This window comes from Microtus ochrogaster, unplaced genomic scaffold (assembly GCF_000317375.1).
Source record: "Microtus ochrogaster isolate Prairie Vole_2 unplaced genomic scaffold, MicOch1.0 UNK65, whole genome shotgun sequence".
NCBI classification, from domain to species: Eukaryota; Metazoa; Chordata; class Mammalia; order Rodentia; family Cricetidae; genus Microtus; species Microtus ochrogaster.
This window is the reverse complement of record NW_004949163.1, coordinates 1,304,339-1,325,203: the sequence shown is the minus strand read 5'-3', so window position 1 is coordinate 1,325,203 and position 20,865 is coordinate 1,304,339. Positions and strand designations below refer to the sequence as shown.

The 20,865-nt window shown below is 38.5% G+C and overlaps 1 protein-coding gene and 1 non-coding gene across 3 annotated transcripts in view; one reads left to right on the top strand and one right to left on the bottom strand.

The window, feature by feature from the left end:
* Atp7a (ATPase copper transporting alpha) overlaps positions 1 to 20,865 on the top strand; it is a 110,570-nt gene that overhangs the window by 20,540 nt on the left and 69,165 nt on the right. Inside the window, exon 2 of one of the 2 annotated variants that reach the window (XM_005369878.2) lies at positions 11,078 to 11,256. The exons of the other annotated variant lie outside the window; for it this stretch is intronic. The gene's annotated coding sequence lies outside the window, so the exon portion shown is untranslated. The remainder of the gene's footprint in view (positions 1 to 11,077; positions 11,257 to 20,865) is intronic. 2 annotated transcript variants of the gene reach the window in all.
* On the bottom strand, positions 11,741 to 11,812 carry Trnad-guc. The gene has a single exon. It is a non-coding gene; the product is annotated as a tRNA-Asp (tRNA).

Below are 20,865 nucleotides of genomic sequence, written 5' to 3'. Positions count from 1 at the left end.
AAAAAAAAGTTCATGGTGGAAGACAGACATGGTGGCATACACCTTTAATTATAGTACTTAGGGCAGAGGCAAGTGAGAGCTCTGTGAATTTCAGGCTAGCTTGGTCATGTAGCAAGTTCTAAAACAACAAAAAGTGCATAATGGTAATAAACAGGCAGTGCATAGCAGAAATTCAGATTGTCAGAAAGTCTTATTACCAGAGGTAAAGATCACTAGGTGGACATTTTTCATATAACAGACTGACAAAGCTTAAAAATAATTAAATAAAAACATATTTTGCCTTGTCCATAATAGTCATGATACAGTACTAGGTTTCTTCTATTTTTCCTCCCGAGACAGGGTTTCTCTGTGTAACAGCTCTAGCTGTCCTGGAACTCGCTTTGTAGATCAGGCTGTCTTTGAACTCACAGAGATCTGCCGAAGCCTGACTTCTAAGTGCTGGGAGTCACCAGGCCAAAACATTGATATTAATGTGAGAAAATAGGTACTGTTCCTAAACTGCTAGCGGTTGTGATGCCTCTTTCTGGAGGATGGTTTGGTAGCAGTAGCAAAAGCTTTAAAAAGTACTAATCTGGGCCGGGTATAGTGGCACACAGCTTTAAACCTGGTACCAGGACCACAGAGGGAGGTAAATCTCAGTGAGTTCAAGGCCAGCATGGTCTATACAGTAAGACCTTGTCTTAAAAACAACAAAAACCTCTGCGTGTGTGTGTGTGTGTGTGTGTGTGTGTGTGTGTGTGTAAGTGTAAGTGTAATGATCACTGTTTTTGAGGCAGGATCTCATTATGTTGCTGCAGCTGCTTTCAGACCTGTGATCGTCCTTCCTTGCTCTCCCATTGTTAGGATTACTGGCTTGCTTCCCTGCCTGAATTCCATCCTCTTGTTTTTGAGACGGGGTGTTACTATGTAGCTCAGACTGCCAGTTAATTTGCACTAATCCTCAGGCTTCAACCTCTCAAGTGCTAGGATTCTAGGCATGTACCACATCTGGCTCTAACCACTTTTTTTTTTTTTTTGTTTTTCGAGACAGGGTTTCTCTGTGGCTTTGGAGCCTGTCCTGGAACTAGCTCTGTAGACCAGGCTGGTCTCAAACTCACAGAGATCCGCCTGCCTCTGCCTCCCGAGTGCTGGGATTAAAGGCGTGCGCCACCATCGCCCGGCGGCTCTAACCACTTTTATGAGAGGTTAGTGGGAATATAAATTGGTATACTTTTTCTAAGGTCAGTTGGACACTATTTATCAACATTTGTATTGTAGGTACTCTGTGGCCTAGCAGTTCTACTTCTAGAATCTTTATCTAAAATAAAGGCTATATACAAGGATGTTCTCTGAAACAATGTTTGGAATAGGACTGAGCTGAAAATAACCTAAATGTAAATCAAAAAGGAATATAAAATATGGCATACACAATGGACTACCATGATGTAATAATTCTTTTCAGTACTGGAGATTGAACTCTGGGCCTTGCACATGCTAGCCCAGTGCTCTAACTTTGAGCTGTGTTCTCAGCCTTCATATAAGAACTTTATAAAATGGTAGGTCAGTATTTCTTCTTTTGAGACAAAGTTGTTTTGTTTTTGTTGTATTGAGATGAAACCTGAGGCCTCACTAGATAGGCACTCCTCTACTGACCTACATCTCTATTCCTCCATTGGTTTGATACTTGTTGCCAAGTCTGATGACCTGAGTTTTGTCCCAGAACTGACTTGGTACACCTATGCCATGTCATGCTTGCTCACAGGCCCATTCACATAAAATAAGTAAATAAAAATATAAAAGAATTTTTAAAATTTATTTATATCTTTAGAATACACTTTAGGAATGTATTCTTTTCTGTCTTTTTCTTGTATTCAAGTTCTTTTGAATGATAAAACATGCTAAGTAGGCTACATATAAAATATCTTTATAATGAGGATGAGGATATAGCTATGTTTATTTTGTTTACTAAAAAGAATACTCTCCCAACTCCAAATCATCATATTCTAATTCATATCTTCATTTAACATACGAGCCTCCGTGATTGCTAATGTGCAGGGTTTCATATAACTTTTTTTAAAAACAAACTGGATACTGGGGGTGCACACCTTTTTTGAAAAGAATTTATTTAACTTTATTTTGTGTGCATTGGTGTGAAGATGTCAGATCCTCTGGAACAGACAGTTGTGAGCTGCCGTGTGGGTACTGGGAATTGAACCCAGGTCCTCTGGAAGAGCAGCCAGTGCTGTTAACCACCGATTCATCTCCCTAGCCCTCGTATAACTTCTTTATGCTTGGTTTTCCATTTTATAGATTGCATGCATTCCTTGTTTGGGAGATGATGTAATTCTTAGTTACAGGTTTCTTTGCCAAAGTCAAAGTAGAATATGAGGTATGTTCTGATCTGTAAGATTCTCAATCAGACATCTGAGAATCTGGCTTCTTCTTGCTTCTCATTACAACTGGATTTTCATTGGCTTTGAAAAGTAATTGTAATCTTTGTTGCATCTTCTTATTTTAAATTTTCCTATAATTAAAGAAAATAATTTTTCAATTTTTCTTTTGTTCTTCTGTTAGAAATTTAAGGTTAAAGAACCTTACATAGGGGTGGGGGATGTAGCTCAATTGGTAGTGTGCTTGCCTAGGTTGATGTATTAGGCCCTAGGTTGACTCCGTGGCAGCACAGAAACTGGAGTTGTAGAGGACTTTGTAATCACAGCACTATGAAGGTAGAGAAAGAAAGATCAGGATGTTCTCAGATGTGTAGGTCATTTGTAGTCTGCTTGGGCTACATGAGACCCTGCTTCTAAAAATGTTATACATTTAAAGATTATTAAGTAACTTTCTGTTCATTATTTTAGTGCTCAGCACTGTTTAGTCTAGCACTAATAGAATTTTTTTATTAGCCCTCTCTCTCTTTTTAAAAGATTTTTTTTATTTTTAATTATATATACTTGAATCTGTATGGGTATGCATGTGAGAAAAGGATATCAGACCCTCTGGACTGTGAGCCTCCTGACAGGTGCTGTGAACTGAACTTGGGTCCTCTGAAAATGCAGTGTGTACCCTTTTAAATTGCTGAGTCATCTCCAGCCCTAACCAGTCCTCTCCCCTCTTTCTTTTTCCTTTTATGTGTGTGCATGTATCCCTATGTGCACAAAGAGACCAGAATTGATGGAGATTATTATCTTCAGTTCTCCTTTTTATTTTTATTTTTTGACAGGATCTCTCTGGAGCTCCCCAAAGTAGTGAGTCCCACAATCCTTTGTTTCTGTCTCCTTAGCACTGAATTACAGATACATGCTGCTGTTGGGTGTGACTTTTTAATGTAGGTGCTGGGCATCAGACTCAGACATTCATGCTTGTGTGGTAAGCACTTTACTGACTGAACCATCTCCCCATCCCTCTTTGGTTTCCTTGAAACAAGGTTTCATGTAGCTTAGGCTGCCCTTGAGCCGCTGTTTAGAGAACTGGTTTTCTTGTTAGCTTTTTTTTTTTTTTAAAGACAGAGTTTCTCTGTGTTTCTGCCCTGGCTGTCCTAGAACTTACTCTGTAGACCAGGCTGGCCTCAAACTCACAAAGATCTGCCTGTCACTGTCTCCCAAGTGCTGGGATTATATGTGTGTACCACCACACATGGCTTTCTCTGCCTCTGTGTGTGTGTGTGTGTGTGTGTGTGTGTGTGAGAGTGTGCACATGTGCGTGTTTAATGATCAACGTTCAAAGAGCCTGCAGTTCTCTTCTCTTCTGAGACAGGGTCTCCCTATATAGTCCACGGTGGGTTAAAGTTGTGATCTTCATGCCTGGAATTACAAGTGTGGGCTACCATGCCTAACTACTTTCCAAGTTTTAACTATCTTAAATGCGCTTATCCCTATTGCTTTTATACATCTATGGAAGTAGTTTTGTATGTTAGATTCTTTTCAGTAAAGTTGCTGAGTCATGTACATATCCTGTGTTTGTCTTACAAAATTCCCTTGTCAAAAAGGCCATAGTGATTTAGACTTGGTTAACAGTATGATAAAATATTTTTCTATATCCTAACATTAGTGTTCTTTTAATTTCTTGCTAATGCAGTAAGCAAAGAAACATGATATCTGCGGTGGTTTGAATAAGAATGGCTCCCATGGGCTCATATATTTGAATGCTTAGTCATCAGTGAGTGGCACTTTTTGAAAAGGATTAGGAAATGTGACCTTACTGGAGGGAGTGTATCATTAATGGTGTGCTTTGAGGTTTCAAATGTGCCTGCCAGGCCCGGTCTCTCTATGTCCCTCTGTCTCTGTCTGTCTCTTTCTCTCTCTGCTTGCAGGTTGGGATGTAGCTCTCAGTTACTGTTCCAGCATCATGCTTGCCACCATGCTTCTTGCCATGATGATAATGGATTAACCCTCTGAAAGTGTAAGCAAGTCCTCAGTTAAATGCTTTCTTTTATAGAGTTGCCATGGTCATGGTGTCTCTGCATAGCAGTGGAACAGTGATTAAGTCAATGTCATTGTTTTAGTTTATAGTTTGTTTACATAGTCTATTAAAAAAATCTCACTATGCAATCAACATTACCTTGAAATTATGATTCCTCTGTATTATCCTGTTACATGCTGGTATTACAGCAGGGTTTTTGTTTTTGTTTTTTTTTTTGATCTATTATCTGTCTGTTGGTGGAAGTGGGACATTGAAGTCACACACTTTACTGTGTTGTGGTCAATCTGTGCATTTTTATCTAGTAGGGTTTGTTTTTATGAAATTGGGTGTGCCAGTATTTGATGTGAATATATTTAGAATCATTACCTCCTCTTGGTAAATTGTCTTCTTGATAATATGACCTTTTAAATTTAATTTATTTCTTACTAATTTTGGTTTGAGGTCTTCCTTGACAGATTTAGTGTAGTTGTTGGAGCTCGATTTGTTTGGAGTATCATTTCAGTCTTTTTTTAAAACTATTTTATTTATTTATTATTTTTGTGTGTATTTGTGTTTTGTCTGTATGTATGTTTGTGGGAGGGTGTCAGATGTGAGTGCTGGGAATTGAACCCAAGTCCTCTGGAAGAGCAGTCTTGTTTATCATGAAGCTGTTTCTCCAGACAGTGTTTCTCTGTGTAGTCCTGGTAGTCCTGGAATTTGTTTTATTATGTAGCCCTGGCTGTCCTGGAGCTCTCTACGTAGACCAGACTGTCCTACAACTTCTGCCTCTAGTGCTGGGATTAAAGGCTTGTGCTACCACACCTAGCCAATCATGAAAGCTTTTTAGTTCTCCTTCATTAGGATACTTCTGCTAAGTATAATAATCTGCTTTTCTTTCTGAGCTGTTCCTGGATTTTAGTTTCTGTTAATAAACCTGCTGTTATTCTAATGGGTTTGGCTTTGTTTGTGCATTGCTGCTTGTAGCAGAGAGCAGGTTGCTAAGGGTGCTAAGTTAATTGTTTGTAGATTCTAGATATTGTCCATATCATCTTAACTAGTCTGTCTACTTTGCTGTACTCACAGTCAATATGGCTTCATTATTACTTCACTATTAGTTCCTAGTGCTGAAAGCACAATATTGTATTTACTACTTTGTGTTACTTTTAGAAGAAATTTTAGAGAAATGCTTTTAAATCTAAATGCAAGCCAGACATTTGAAGAACTAGTAGAAAGAATATTCACAACATTTCTGTTTCTTATATTCACTGATAATAAGTACAAAGCTGGAGCCAGTCACTAATGGCCATTGGTTTGTCTTTTTATCCTGATCCTCTTGACCTCATTCCAAATTATTGGACTAATTCATTAAACTAATCATTTATGAACTAGAGTTCAAGGCTATTATTATATTTCATGTTTAAACTATAATAAGGTGTTTGTAGTGGTACACACCTATAATTCCAGCTTTATAGAGGCTGAGGCAGGAGGATTACAAATTTAAGGCTATTTTGAGACTATGTAACAAGTTCCAGGTGAGCCCAAGCTATATAGTCCATATTTCAAATAAACCAAAAATTATCAAGAAAAATTATAAACTATATTATAAATGAAGTAATGTTTATATTTATGTTATATAAGCAAGTAAATGACTGATAATCAAATATTCTTTTGTGTTTTATTCATATTTTAGTTATTTTTTTAACACAGGGTTTCTCTGTATAGACCTGGGTGGCCTGGAACTCACTGTGTAAACTAGGCTAGACTAGCTTTGAACTCAGAGTTCCAGAGTGTTAGGATTAAAGGCATGCACCACCATACCTGGTCATATTTTAGTTTTGATTATTCATTTTTCTTTGACATTTCAGGAATGTAAAGCCAAAGCATGTTACATGGCATCCAGGATATAATAAGCATGGATGAGGATATGGAGATGCCAGAACCCCTGTGCATTTTTGGTAACTTGTAATATGGCCCAGTCATGTTGGAAAACAGTGTGGGAGATCCTTAAAAACTAAACACAGTTACCACAAGAGTCACCAGTTCTCATCTGGACATACCCCAGACAGATGAAAAACAGACTTGAGCAGATATTTATATGCAACTATCTATTACATCATTATTCACAATAGTTTAAAGGTGGGAGGAGCACAAGGTTTTGACTCATCCAACCCAATTTGTTTTGACTCACCAGAATTTATTGGTAGGATATTAGATTGTTTATAGAGCCAGCAGGAAGGATCGTCAGCCAGATTTAGAAAATGAGCAATAACCCAAAGAAGATAAAACAGAGCAAACACGGTCACACCTTAAATAATTTGATGAGGACTTCAGTGGTACTGACTTTCTCAGATTAATGGATAATGTAGTGTGTATATACAGTGGAGTGGTGTGCATGAACTGTGTGTGTGTGTGTGTGTGTGTATGTGTGTGTGTGTGTGTGTGTGTGTGTATTTTCAGTTCTAAAAAGAAACTACGTTTTTTTTGGTTTTTCAAGACAGGGTTTTTCTGTGTAGCTTTGGAGCCTGTCCTGGAACTCACTCTGTAGAACATACTGGCCTCAAACTCACAGAGATCCTCCTGTCTCTGCCTCCTGAGTACTGGGATTAAAGGCCTGTCCTACCACTGCCTGGCATGGGAAATAGAATTTTTACTACAACTTATAAATATTTTTAGAGAGAGATCAGATATCATTGAAACCTGTATGTGAGGAAAATCATTTTACTTTTGAGTATTCTGAATGACTACAACTTGAAAATCAGTAGTATAACATACTGATTGTTGTTGTTTATAGGAGGCTATTTCAGTTCATGACTTTATAGAACAAAACTGAAGTGAAATTCTATGATGAGAAGAACAAAATGAAAAGTTGTTTATTTGTATTTATGTGTGAATCTGTATGACATTTTGTGTACCATGTGTGTGCAGGAGCCCTTGGAGATTAAGAAGAAGGCATAAGATGCCCAGGAACTAGAGTTACAGATGGTTTTGAGCAATCATGTGGGTGCTGAGAACTGAACCAGGGTTCTCTGCAAGAGCAGTAGTAAATGCTTTTAACTGCTGAGTTGTCTCTCTAGCACCAAGATTTTCTTATTTTGAAATATAATGTAGCCAAGACTGGCTTGGAATATACTGTATAGCTCTGATTAACCTTGGATTCTTGATCCTTCTTCTTTTACCTTTCAAGTGTAGAATTACAGGCATGTGCCAAAATGCCTAGCTAAGTCTAGTCATTTTTTTAAAAACCTAAAACATTCATTCATTTATTTAACAATATTTATGTGTAGGTCAAAGGTCCTTTCTTTGTATATGGATACTTTAGAAATTTCATTTATCTTTTAAAAATATTTTAGTTATTTTAATTTTACTTATTTTATTTTTTGTGTATTGCCTGCATATATGTCTGTGCGCCATATTTGTCCCTGGTGTCTAAGCAAGCCAGAAGAGGGCATCATATCTCTTAGGTCTGGAGCTATTGAAGTTTATGAGCCATCATGTAGGTGCTGGAACTGACTGTGGATCCTCTGGAAGAGCACCACTCTGTGGTGCGGGGCAATTGTCTATATTTTGCCAATTATGTTTTAAATAAATGCTGATTGGCCAGTAGTCAGGCAGGAAGTATAGGCAGGACAACCAGACAGGAAGTAGAGGCGGATCAATGAGAACAGGAGGATTCTGGGAGAAGGGAAGCTCCCTTTGCAGTCCTGTCCAGACACCGAAGAAGCAAGATGGGACTCACCACTGAAAAAGGTACTGAGCCATGTGGCTAACACAGATAAAAATTAATATAAGTTATAAGAGTTAATAAGAAGCCTGAGCTAATGGACCAATCATAGTTAACCAATTTATAGTTAATGTAGACCTCTGTGTGATTTCTTTGGGACTTAACAACTGCGGGAACTGGGCAGGACGGAAAACACCAACAACAACTCTGAGCCATCTCTGCAGCACCCATCTTTTTCTTTTTTGTATAAACCATACTGATTGTTTCATTCCAGATTGCCTGTTTTTAGTTTGATTGTATTAAAACAGTGGTTGGCAACCTTCCTAATGTCGTGACTCTTCAATACAGTTCATCATGTTATGGTGACCCCAACCATAACATTTTTTTCATTGCTGTTTCTTAACTGTAATTTTGCTACTGTTATGAATCAAAATATAAATATTTTTGGAGATAGAGGTTTGCCTAAGGGGTCAAAAACCACAGGTTGAGAACTGCTGTATTGAAAGGAAGTAAATTAAAGATGTCAGACTTATTTCAGATTGTAAAGTTTGTCTTTATACAGATATTTAGGCAGTAACTTTACGCTTCACCTTTATGAACTGATTCTAAAGCATTCACCTTTATTTTCATAGGGAAAAATCTTTTATGTTCTTATTTTAACAGTTTACATAATATTTAATTAAATTGTATAATTATGAGATCAGTAGACACAAAGAGCTTGAAGGTCAAGCACAACTGATTGTTAGCATGCTGACAGTTGTGATAGAGTGAGGACTGTGCATTCAAGTGACAGCTTCTAGAAGTTAAGCACACTATGGGAGCCTGCAATGATGGAAGCCAGACCATCCACTAAACCGCTAGAGGTTGCTTAAGAGAACTTTTAACAGAGTGAAATTTGCTTTTTCTCGTTTAATTTTCCTTGCATGAGAGTAGACCTTGTTTGTAATGGCCACCTGCTATTTATTGCTTGTGTATTAGGCTTGGTTCTTGTTTGCAGCAACATAAAGTAGTGCTCACTCACCTAACCAGAAAAGGAATGTATTGGTGGGTGATTAGATTGCTTACAAAATAAACATAGAGAATAGTCGTCTTACCTTGCTTGCTTGAGAACCCAATGAAGCTAGAAGAGAACAAAGTCATACCCTGGGAAGAGAGTGGTAAGGACCTTTTCACTAGCACTGGATTTCTTGGGACTTCTGCCACTGCCGCTGCTGGAGTGTTATAACATTAGTTATAATTGGGAAATTTTGTGGTTGTTATAACAAAAGTTATATTTTTTCTCTTCTTAAGGCAAGTTCATGTAGTTCAGGCTGGCCTCAAATTCATTATGTACTCAAGGATGACCTTGGGCTTCCACTTCCCTAGTGCTGGAGTTAAGGGCATGCTTCACCATGCCTGGTTGGTCTATGCACTGCTAGGAATCCAGTGCTTTATGTGGAGTGCTTTCTGTTTTGTTTCGTTTTTAAGACAGGGTTTCTCTGTGTAGCCCAGATTGTCCTGGAATTCACTCTGTAGACCATGCTGGCCTCAAACTCAGAGATCTCTGTAACTGGGAGGTTTCTCTCCTGCCTGTCAGTTCTCAAATAACTACTCAGAGGCTTAATATTAATTATAAACTCTTTGGCCTATTAGCTCAGACTTATTATTAACTAGCTCTTAAATCTTAAATTAACCCATTTCTGTTATTCTATATTTTACCATGAGGCCCATGGCTTGTTATCTCACATCTTGCTTCCCCAGTGGCTGTTGGCATCTCCCCTGACTCCACTTTCTTTCTCCCTGGGTTTAGCTTGGCTTTCCTACCTAGCTATATTCATCTCTCCCATAAGCCAAAGCAGCTTTATTAATCAACCAATAAAAGCAGCACTTATTTGCAGTGGACAGAAAGGCATCCCACATCAGATCTCTGCCTCCTGAGTGCTAGGATTAAAGGCATATGCACCACTACCGCCCAGCTAGGTAGAGTGCTTTCTGTACATATAAAGCCAGGCAGTATGTTTTTGTAATCCCAGTGCTATGGGGCAGAAACAGGTATATCCCTGGAACTCATTGGCTAGATAGCCTACTTAGCTGAATCATTGAACTTTCTGGTCAAGTGAAAAACCCTGTCACAAAAATATAAGGTGCAAAGAGATTGAGGAAGACAAGTGATGCCAACCTGTGTTCTCCACACATACACATACATGTACTCACCCACACAGACACAAGACCTCTCTTTCCCTCACACACCCACATATCCATATCTCCCTAATTCTAGAAAAAAAATGCAGTCATGCCAAGAGCAGACAAGAGGGTTATCACAGGCTGTGATACACCAAAGAGATGAAAAGCAAAATTGATTTTATACTGTATGTGTTTAAGTAGGGAAATCTTTTTGGTAAGCTAAGCATACCAGTCTACAGGTGTTTTAAGAACTCTCTAAGGCTACTTTATGTTCCATGTAACATTTGGTTTTTCATCTCTCCTTTGTTTCAGGTCCCCATCTAGTTCTCTTTCTGTCTGTCTGTCCTCCTGCTCCTGCTCCTGCTCCTCCTGCTCCTCCTGCTCCTGCTCCTGCTCCTCCTCCTCCTCCCCCTCCTCCTCCCTCTCCTCCTCTTCCTCCTCTTCCTCCTCTTTCTCTTCCTTCTCCTTCTTCTCTTCCTTCTTTTCCCTCCTCCTCTTCCTCCTTTTTTGAATTTCAACTTCCATCTTGGTTGTTAAAAAGTGTGGCAAATTGGTTTGAGTTCCACTTTGCAGCCTGTCCTGTCCTCTTTTGAAGGCCTGACTTAACAATATTTTTTGGTTAAACAACATGTAAATCTATCATTTTCTTCAAAATATTGAATTAGCTCTTTCCACCAGCTTTCATAAATGAGTACTGCACACTATTAGATTGGTCTTCATTCTTCAGTTCATCTTTTGTAGAATTTATTTTTCTTCATTTTGACTATCAATGTTTTTTTTTTGTTTAGTTTTTCTGTTAAAATGTTTTTTATGCAGTTCTAGGGGCTGGAGCAGTGACTCAGTGAATAATGTATTTGCGTGGAAGCATAAAGACCTGAATTTGGATCCCAAGAACCCACAGAAATGCCAGCCATGGGGTCTTGTTCCTGTAACTTCAGTTCTGGGATGCAGAAGAGAGGATCCTGAAAGCTTGCTGACCAACTAGCCTAGCCAAGGTAGTGGTGATCAGGTTCAACAAGAGATCTTGTCTTCGAAAATTATGGTGGAGAGTGAAAGATAGTAACTAAAGTAGATTTCAGGCCTCCACTGTGCACCTGCAAGAGAATACACCCATATACCTCCTACAAATATTTTATGGAATTGTTGAAATTACTCCATGTATTTAAGGGAATTCCAGAGCGGCTTGATATATAGGCATTTGCATCATCCTCTTTAGTTTTTTGTCTGTATGTTGGGAAAAAGCAAGGGTTCTGGCCTCCTACTAGTCCTAGACTTTTCATTGTCCTCTAAATTAAGGAAGCAGCCAAAGTTTTTTTTTTTTTTGAGACAGGGTCTGGTTATGGAGGTAAAGTTGCCTTCAAGCTCAGCATTCTCTTGCCTCAACCTCTAGAATACTAGGAAGAACATCTTTGTACATATTTATTTATCCTGTGTATATCTTTTTTTAAGGACATTGGCCCCGTTTTTTTTTTTTTTTGGCTCCCCGTCGGGGAATCGAACCCCGGTCTCCCGTGTGACAGGCGGGTATCCTCACCACTATACAAACGAGGAGGCCCCGTTTTTTTATGTATGTCTGTACCACCCTGTTACATGTGAGATATGGAGGTCAGACTAACTTCAACTTAGAGTGCTGTTTCTTAGGCTCCTTCTACCTGTTGTTTGAGACAGTGTCTCACTGGAACTTGGGCCTTGCTGACAAGATTAAGCTATTTGGCTAGTGAGCGTCCTCAGTGATAGGTTTATGAGTTAAATTCACTGTGCCTGTCTTCCTCCCCTATCCATTATTATTTTTTTTTGAGATGGGATCTTACAGTGTAGTCCCTAGCTGGCCTGAAATTCTCTATGTAGACTAGCTCTATGTAGCTGGCTTTGAATTTGCAGAGATCAGCTTGTCTCTGCCTCTGGAATCACTAGGATTAAAGGAGTGGGTTACTATGATGGCCATGCTTGCCATTTTAACTTGGATAATCTGGATTGAATTTAGGTCTTTAAGCTTCTGAAACCAAGCACTTTACCTACTGAATCATCGTCTCTCCAGTCCTATTTACCTATTTTTAAATTGTTTTTGTTTTAGTACAATACTTATCTGTTGGTTGTTTTGTTATTGTTTTGAGATAGTGTCTCAGTATGTAGACCAGGCTGTCCTCAAATTCACAGAGATCCACTTGCCTCTGCCTCCCAAGTGCTGGGATTAGATGTGTGCTGTCTGTCTGTCTGTCTGTCACTCTATCTATATGCACACTACTTGCATGTCTTGTGCCTGTGGAGGCCAGAAAAGATCATCAGATTCTCTGGAACTGGACTTACAGATGGTTATCAAACGCCATGTAGATGCTGGGAATTAAACCCAGTTTCTTTGGAAGAAGAGCCATTCTCTTAACTGTTGAATCATTTCTTCAGCTCAAGACTTTTAAATAATTAGCACCATTAAGGCTCGGGCTATAGTTCAGTTGTAGAATAACACTTGCCTATCATGCACAAAGCCCTGGGTTCAAAAATGCTCTAAAATGTTTTTTATTATTTGAGATTATAATATAATTAATTACATCACTCCTCTTTCTTTTTATTCCTTCTAGTCCTTTCCATGTGCCCCTTTGTTCTCATTTAAATCATGGCCTCTTTGATTTTTTTTTGTGCTACTAGTTATATAAATGCAACCTGCTCAGTCTATATAATGTTACTTGTATGTATGTTTTCAGGGCCGACTATTTGGTGTTGCATAACCAACTGGTGTGTTCTTCCCTGGGGATGATGATTTCCCCCACTCTCAGCATTCTTTAGTTGCCTGGAATTCTTTGTATAGGCTTGAGACCTCCTGGGCCTTCCCCTCTCCACTTTGGCATGTTGATTGGTGTCATCTTTTTTCAGTTGTTTAAACAGTCATGTTGGTGAGACTTGGGTATAGCTTCTCTGACACTTCTGGGAGATGCAATTTCACTGCAAACTTCCTGTTCCTCTGGCCTTTACAGTCTTTCCATTACCATCTTCTGCAATCATCTCTGAGCCTTAGGACCAAAAAACCTCCTTTTTTTTCTTTTGGTTTTTTTGAGACAGGGTTCCCTGGCTGTCCTGGAACTTGCTCTGTTGAATGGGCTGTCCTTGAACTCAGAGCTCCACCTGCCTCTGCTTCCCAAGTGCTGGGATTAAAGGTGTGCACCACCACACTTGGCTCTATTATATTTTTATACTTTACTTTTTGCCAACCAACCAACAAATATGAAATAATAGGTTTTTTCAACTTTATATGGATAGTTAAATTTTGACAGTATTAATTTTCATATGTATTTAATTTTTTGCATGTATGATTTGGAATACTTTCTTGCCTTAGAACTCAAGTTTTAAAGTAGATGTTTCCCCCTTGAAGAAATCTATATTGGGGACTAGTTGTGTTGATTAATGATGAGGTACTCAGAACTGAAAAACAATGAAAAAAATCTATTATTATAGGAAGTCTTTATAATTTGCCAGCAAGTTGTATTTGGCAAGCTTGACTCTGATGATTGTTTTGATAGGGGCATACATTCCAACCACCTCTTTTCTTAGAATCTAAGACTGCTGCATTAAGTCCACATTTAAGTGTTGGAAAGTGATTGATTCTTTCATGTTGTTAAGCAGTTCAATCTGATTTCCTCCACCTTTGAGGATGCTAGCTGCCCTGGCTAAAGCCCTGTCACACTCACTGGAAACATTCACTCTTCTTCTAGTCTTATGGCATGGCAGCAGTTGTTTAGCTTGTGATAGAAACGTTCTTGGAGACCTGAAGAATGCTTATCAATTTCCGGGGAACCTGTCTTCGTCTGTTTTCTTTGCAGGGTACTAATGTTTTTCAAGCATTCTTCCATATTGCTTCATTTTTGTCTGGCTTTGCTTTATGGCTTTTGCAAGCATTGCCCTATTAAGTTAATCATTTTGATGCTATGATTAACCCTGGGTTCCTTCCTGACCTGGTCTGTGTGAGTACATCTGAGCTTTAGCTCCTTTATTCTAAAGGAGTTTACCGCTTTGCTTATTATATATTAGGATTGTTGAGCTATGTATGTGAAAGTTTTCAGCTATGAGGAACTATAGGAATCTGAGGTACACATATTGCTGTTGTATGACTGATTATTTGCAGATGCTCTGACTAGTGTAAGAGTCATAAAATAGGCAGTAAAGCAAATGTTCTATGCTGTTACTAATATTTCTTTTAGTATTGACTCCTAATCTTGTAAGAATGGCCACATGAAAAGAACAATTATGTATTAAAGCACACTCCTTACATACTCCACCTGTTTCATCTGGATCCTAGTCCTTCTTAATGATAGTTGTCTGATGAAAGAAAGTTAGCACTCATTATTTTGAAAACAGATTATATAGTAGGATTAATTTTCCTTTTGAAAGCATTCACAATTTAAAGTAAAGGGATGTTATATATATAATAACAGAGGGTAGGGCCTTTTCTGTCTGTTTACATTGCAGTGGTAGTGATTTCCAGTGAAGGCAAATGGGTAGGAAAAATTAAGTCGATTTGGAAATATTGTGTTGCTACCCTGGAGGCAACTAGTTCAGTGTTGTTTGCACAGCTAGAAATTATCCAGGTGTTTAACTAAACAGACTTTTTAAAATTTAACAAAACAGGCATGTTTGTATAGCTCTGCTGTTATAGAAATGGGTTATTTGGGCTACTTATATGTTTGAATTATTTGTTAATTATCTCAATATAATTTTCAGTCTAACTAAATTATATTTCAGTTTTTGTAACTTCTAATTTCTCTACATTCCCTACATCTTCTTCAACTGTTTTCTTTTAAAATGGCCCTTTGTCTGTAGAAATTATTATAGAGCCAGGTATAGTGGTTCACCCCTTAATCCCAGCACTCAGGAGGCAGAAGCGGTAGGATCTCTGAGTTCTAGGCAGCTGGTACTATATGAAACCCTATCTTAAAAATTCATTATATTGATAGTCTGAGGCAGGAGGATCATGAGTTTGAGATCAGCCTAGGCTAAATAATAAGAGCCTGTCTCAAGAAAGAAAATACAGTAAGGAGTCAGGCATGCTATTGCATGCTTACACCTCTAGTACTTGGGAGACAGAGACTACCTGGGAGTTGAGACCAGCCTGGAATACATGAGACTCTGTCTCAAGAGAAAAAAAAACAGTTGGGAGTCAGGCAGAGTGCTGTATGCTTCTAGTCCCAGCATTTAGGAGGCTTAAAGAAGAGGATATTTCTGCCGGGCGGTGGTGGCGCATGCCTTTAATCCCAGCACTTGGGAGGCAGAGGCAGGCGGATCTCTGTGAGTTCAAGGCCAGCCTGGTCTACAAGAGCTAGTTCCAGGACAGGCTCCAAAACCACAGAGAAACCCTGTCTCGAAAAACCAAAAAAAAAAAGAGGATATTTCTCTGAATTTGAAGCCAGCCTGGGCTACATAGTGAATTTGAGGTCAGTCTGATATACATAGCAAGATCTTGTCAAAAGAAAACCACAGGAAACTATAATGAGGGGTCTGTATAAAGGAGATCTTATACCATACTTACGTGTCCACCATCCAGCCTAAGAAGTCGATCATCTAAGTAGTTGAACTGCTTTTTTGCTTTCCTTTACAGTTATGCTCCTTCTCTTTTCCACCCCGTTTCTTCTTATATATGTACATGTAAACAGAACAGAAAATGTTTTATGGTTTTACATTTTTGTGTCCTAAAACATTTCTCTCTCAATTCTGGGTTTCACCTTGTTGCTCATGGCTCTAGTTCAGAGTTTTTCAGCCTGTCCTGCTGATATTTGTGGCCAGATAAATTTTTATGAGGGGCTTCCTTCTCCATCACAGGTTGCTTGGTGGTATTCCTGGTCTATATTTGCTAGAGGCCAGTAATCCTCTCCCTTGACCTCAATGTCTCTAGGCACTGCAAAATGTCCCATTGTTGGTGACGTCACTTGCACTTAGAATCACTTTTCTAGTTGATTCATTTTAACTGCTGTATCATGCTCCAGCAAGACATTGTAACAAATCTCTATTTCATTTATCCACTGATGGATGTTTAGATTATTTCCAGAATGTTAATAATTAGGAAGACTGCTTCAGTGAGACTTTTTGTTCATATTCATCCTCTTTCTCAATCCCTTTTTTTATTATTTCTGATAGGGTCTCACTAAATAGCACTAAATGTTCTGAAACTCTGTTTATGCAGACCAGATTGGTCTCAAATTTAAGGCAGCCCTGTGTCTACCTCCCAAGTGCTGAGATTACAGGTGTGAGCCACCTTCTTTATGCTTTCTCGGGCACATCTGTGAGACTCTCCCTGGGAGAGGGATAGAAGCAGAGGGATAGAAGAGGTTAACTTCTGTTATATTCATATTTTTAACTCTACCAGATATTGCCACATAATCTCTGTAATTGTAGAAATTTACATTAGTCAGATGAATAAAAAAAGATCCTGTCGCTGGACAATGGTGGTGCACACCTTTAATCCCAGCACTTGTGAGACAGGTGATGTGGGATTTCCCTCTGTATGCTGTGAATATGATTGGTTAATTAATAAATAAAACTGCCTTGGCCTATTGATAGGGTAGGCCGGGAAAACGAAGTGCTGGGAGGAAGAAAGGCAGAGTCAGAGAGAAGCCATGGAGCTGCTGTGGGCGACAGACATGTTGAAACCTTGCCAGTAGGTCATGACCTTGTGGTGATGCACAGATTAATGGAGATGGGTTAAATTAAGATGTAAGAGCTAGCAAATAAGAAGAGCTAGCTAATGGGCCAAGCAGTGATTTAAATGGTATGGTTTCTGTGTGATTATCTTTGGACTGAACAGCTGGGAACCAACAAGTGGCCTCCTTGCAACACAGAGGCAGACAGATCTCTGTGAGTTTTAGGCCAGTCTGGTCTACAAAGCAAGTTCCAGGACAGCCAGAGCTAAAACAGTGAAACGCTGTCTTGAAAAACTAAAATAAATAAACGAAAAAATACTGTCATTCTGTATCAGTACCTTGTATGGTCAGATTTTGAAATTTTTGTCAGATAAATGATATTCAATTATGATTTTAGTTTATTTCCTTGATTGTCACAGGGATTAAAAAAACCTATCTGGATATAACTGTATTAAAAAAAGAATTAAATTTTTACTGTATGATAATTTATTAAGAGTCCAGAAACTTGCTCCAAATTGTGAGGCCTTATCTTACAGGAGTTTAAAACTATTTGCGTTTCTATGATTAACTTTAAGAAGGGGTTCTGGCCAGACAGTGGTAGCATATGCCTTTAATCCCAGCGCTTGGGAGGCAGAAGCAGGCAGGTAGCTATGAGTTCAAAGCCAGACTAGTCTACAGAAAAATTCTAGGACAGCCAGGACTGTTACACAGAGAAACCCTGTCTCAAAAAACCAAAAAAGAAAAAAAAAAGGAAAGAAAGGGAAAAAAAACAGAAAAGAGAAGTGGTTCTGGACTGTGTACGTTTTGGGGTTTGTATCAGAGATGATGATCTAGTTGTAATGCTACTCTTCTTGTAGGAATGGCATTACTGTCTGTTTAGGTAGTGACTAAACTATTTTAATAACTAGAAATTATTTCCCTTAGTGTTGTTGAATGCTTTTGTCTCAGAGTCACTTGCTATTAATAGCCGTGTACCAAATTTGTCTCTTTGATATTGTGATCTAAAGCCTGCATTTTTTCATACCATCTGAAATTTGAAATTGCTTATGCACTGTTTCCTAAGTCATTTTACTAAATGCAGTGCAAGGTTACAATACATAGTCACAGTTTTATACTTACTTTAAAGACATTTAAAAATTTTTAGATGGATATGACACAAAGTCATATTTGATATGTATTATGTCCATATGTATGTGTTATCTATCAGTAAGTGGATGATGAAATCCTCTGAAGTTTTATGTGTGTGATCTAGTTGAAATAGAATTTTGAAAAACAAATCAAAAGAAAAATATATGTATTCATAGTTTATTTGCCATACTTAAATTAAGATGTTGTGGGAAATCCAACTGTATTACTATAATTTTCATTTATGTTCAGACATATATTCTGATCTCCCTAATATGTGAATCCCAAGAGAATTTTTTTATTAAAGAGGCTGTGTCAAAATACCTGACAAGAAGCAACTTGAGCCCTTGAAAAGATGCTTAATATTATGAGTAATTAGGAAATCAGGATCAAAACCATGAGATACCTTTTCCTATCTACTAGTATGGTATGAGAAAAGTCAGAGCCAGGGCATGGTGGTCCCCATCTGTAATTCCAGCTCTTAGGATGATGAAGTGGTAAGATTAAAAGTTTCAAGCCATCCAGTAAGGAAGAACAAGACCTTGTCTCAAATCACAAAGCTAACCTCACTGTACACACACAGTAAAAAGCAGATAGCAGCAAGCATCTCTGAGGAGGTAAGGAAACTGAAGTTCTCATATACTTTTGGTGGGGGTTCTGCTATGGAATACCCTGGCAGTTACTCAGGCAGTTAGTTAAGAGGAGTTATGACACAGCACTCTTCAGTTTTACCTAAAGAAAATGAAAGCACAAAATTTCTACCAACATTTATAACATCAGTATTTATAAGAAGCAAAAGTGGAAATAACTCAAATGTCCATCAGCTAACAAGTAGATAGTCAAAATGTTCATTTATTCTACTGTAAGAGGAATGTGTATTAGTATGTACTACAATATACATCAAAGCTACAAACAAAAAAATGAGGCCAGGTCACAAGAGATAGCATATTATATTATTCCAGTAATATGAAATAACTAGAAGAGGAATACTATATATACAGAAAGATTAGTGGTTGCCTGGCACTGAGGGCAGATGACCTTAGGAGTAGTGAGGGGATAAGTTTTCATTATGAGGTGATAAAAATGTTCTAAATTTAACTGTGGTTATGGCTACATTTGTGGATGCATGTGTTAAGAACCATTGAATTTTATACTTCAAGTAGGTGAGATAAATGTGAACCATGTCTGATAAAACTTTAAAATGCTTCTGAGAGAATTGCATATCTGCATGTACAAGAATGTCACCTGAAGATCAGTTGTCCTCTGAACTCTGTCATATACATGCGTACACATAAACAAACATACATTCCCCTCCCCTCTTACTTATTTGACACTGAGTATTACTATATAAGTTGAACTTGGATTGAACTATTTTAAAAAATATTTTATTTTATATGAATGGGTGTTTTGCCTTCATGTATATATCTGTGTACCACATGTGTGCCTGGTGTTCAAAGAGGGCAGAAGTGGGTGTAGGATCCCCTGAAACTTGAATCACAGATGGTTGTGAGCACTATGTGAACGCTGGGAGTTAAATCCAGGCCCTCAAGAAGAGCAGCCGATGCCTAGCCTTGAATTCTTTATGATATCCTCCTGCTATAGCCTTCCAAGTCCTGAGATTACAGATAGACACCACCACACTCATAGTCTCCAATGCCTTTCATGAGCTACTCTTAGAAATTAGCATATTGTCATGACCATCATAATTATTTATTGGAAGCATCACCAAGTCTAAGTCATACTCAGGGTGAAAAGGGTTACATTCCATTTTTGAAGGGAGCAGCAGAGTCTGTGAATGTGCTGTAAACTCACTACAGCAGTGGTTCTCAACCTTCCTGGTGCTGTGTCCTTTAATGCAGTTCCTCATGTCGTGGTGACCCCCAGCCATACAATTATTTTCATTGCTACTTCATATCTGTAATTTTGCTACTGTTCTGAAATTGTAATATAAATATCTGTGTTTTCTGATGGTCTTAGGTGACCCCTGTGCAAGGGTCATTTGACCCCCAGAAGGGTCACGACTCACAGGTTGAGAACCGCTGCACTAGAAGAAGACAGAACTTTAGTAAGCAATGAACAGAATAAATAAGCAAATTGCAGAGCTGCATATTAGAAGATGGGGAGTTCTATAGAAAAAATAGATGTAAGGGGAATAGGGATATGTTTGTATTGAAGGGCTATATAGGTTGCCATTTTAAACATGGTATCAATGTAGGCCCCATGACAAAGGTTAAAGACTTCAAATGGATGAGAAAATTAGCTAAGCAGATTTCTGAAAGTGAGGAGTCCTAAACCAAGAGAATAGCTAAACCAAAGCCCTTGAGTGGCAGTCACCCAGTAGGCAGTGTGACACGCACAAAGTCAGGTGTGCTGGGTGATTGGAGACCAGAGAGGTCAGTTTGAGGTGGGCAGACAGGGGAAATCATGTAGAACTCTATGAATAGCCTAAGGACTATTGACTGTTTTGGTTCTTCGGTCTACCTCCAAATATTACATGAGATTATATGCTAAACATGTTTCATAATCAGGAAAGTAGTTTCTAAAGGCAAGTTACATTTTAAAATTTTCTTTTATTTTGCTTATTTTTATGTGCCTATATGTAGATGTCGGAGAACAACTTTAGGGATTTGTTTCTCTTCTACCCATGTAGGTCCAGGGGTTTGAACTCAGGTCATTGACTAAGCCATCTTGTTGGTCCCAAAAATTTATTACTTGGAGTGTTGTGTGTTTTTATTTTTTTTATTATTTTTTTATTGAAGAAAAAAAATTTCCGCCTCCTCCCAGCCTCCCATTTCCCTCCCCCTCCTCCCACTCCTCTCCCCCTCCCCCCACTTCTCTCCCCTTCCCTCTCCAGTC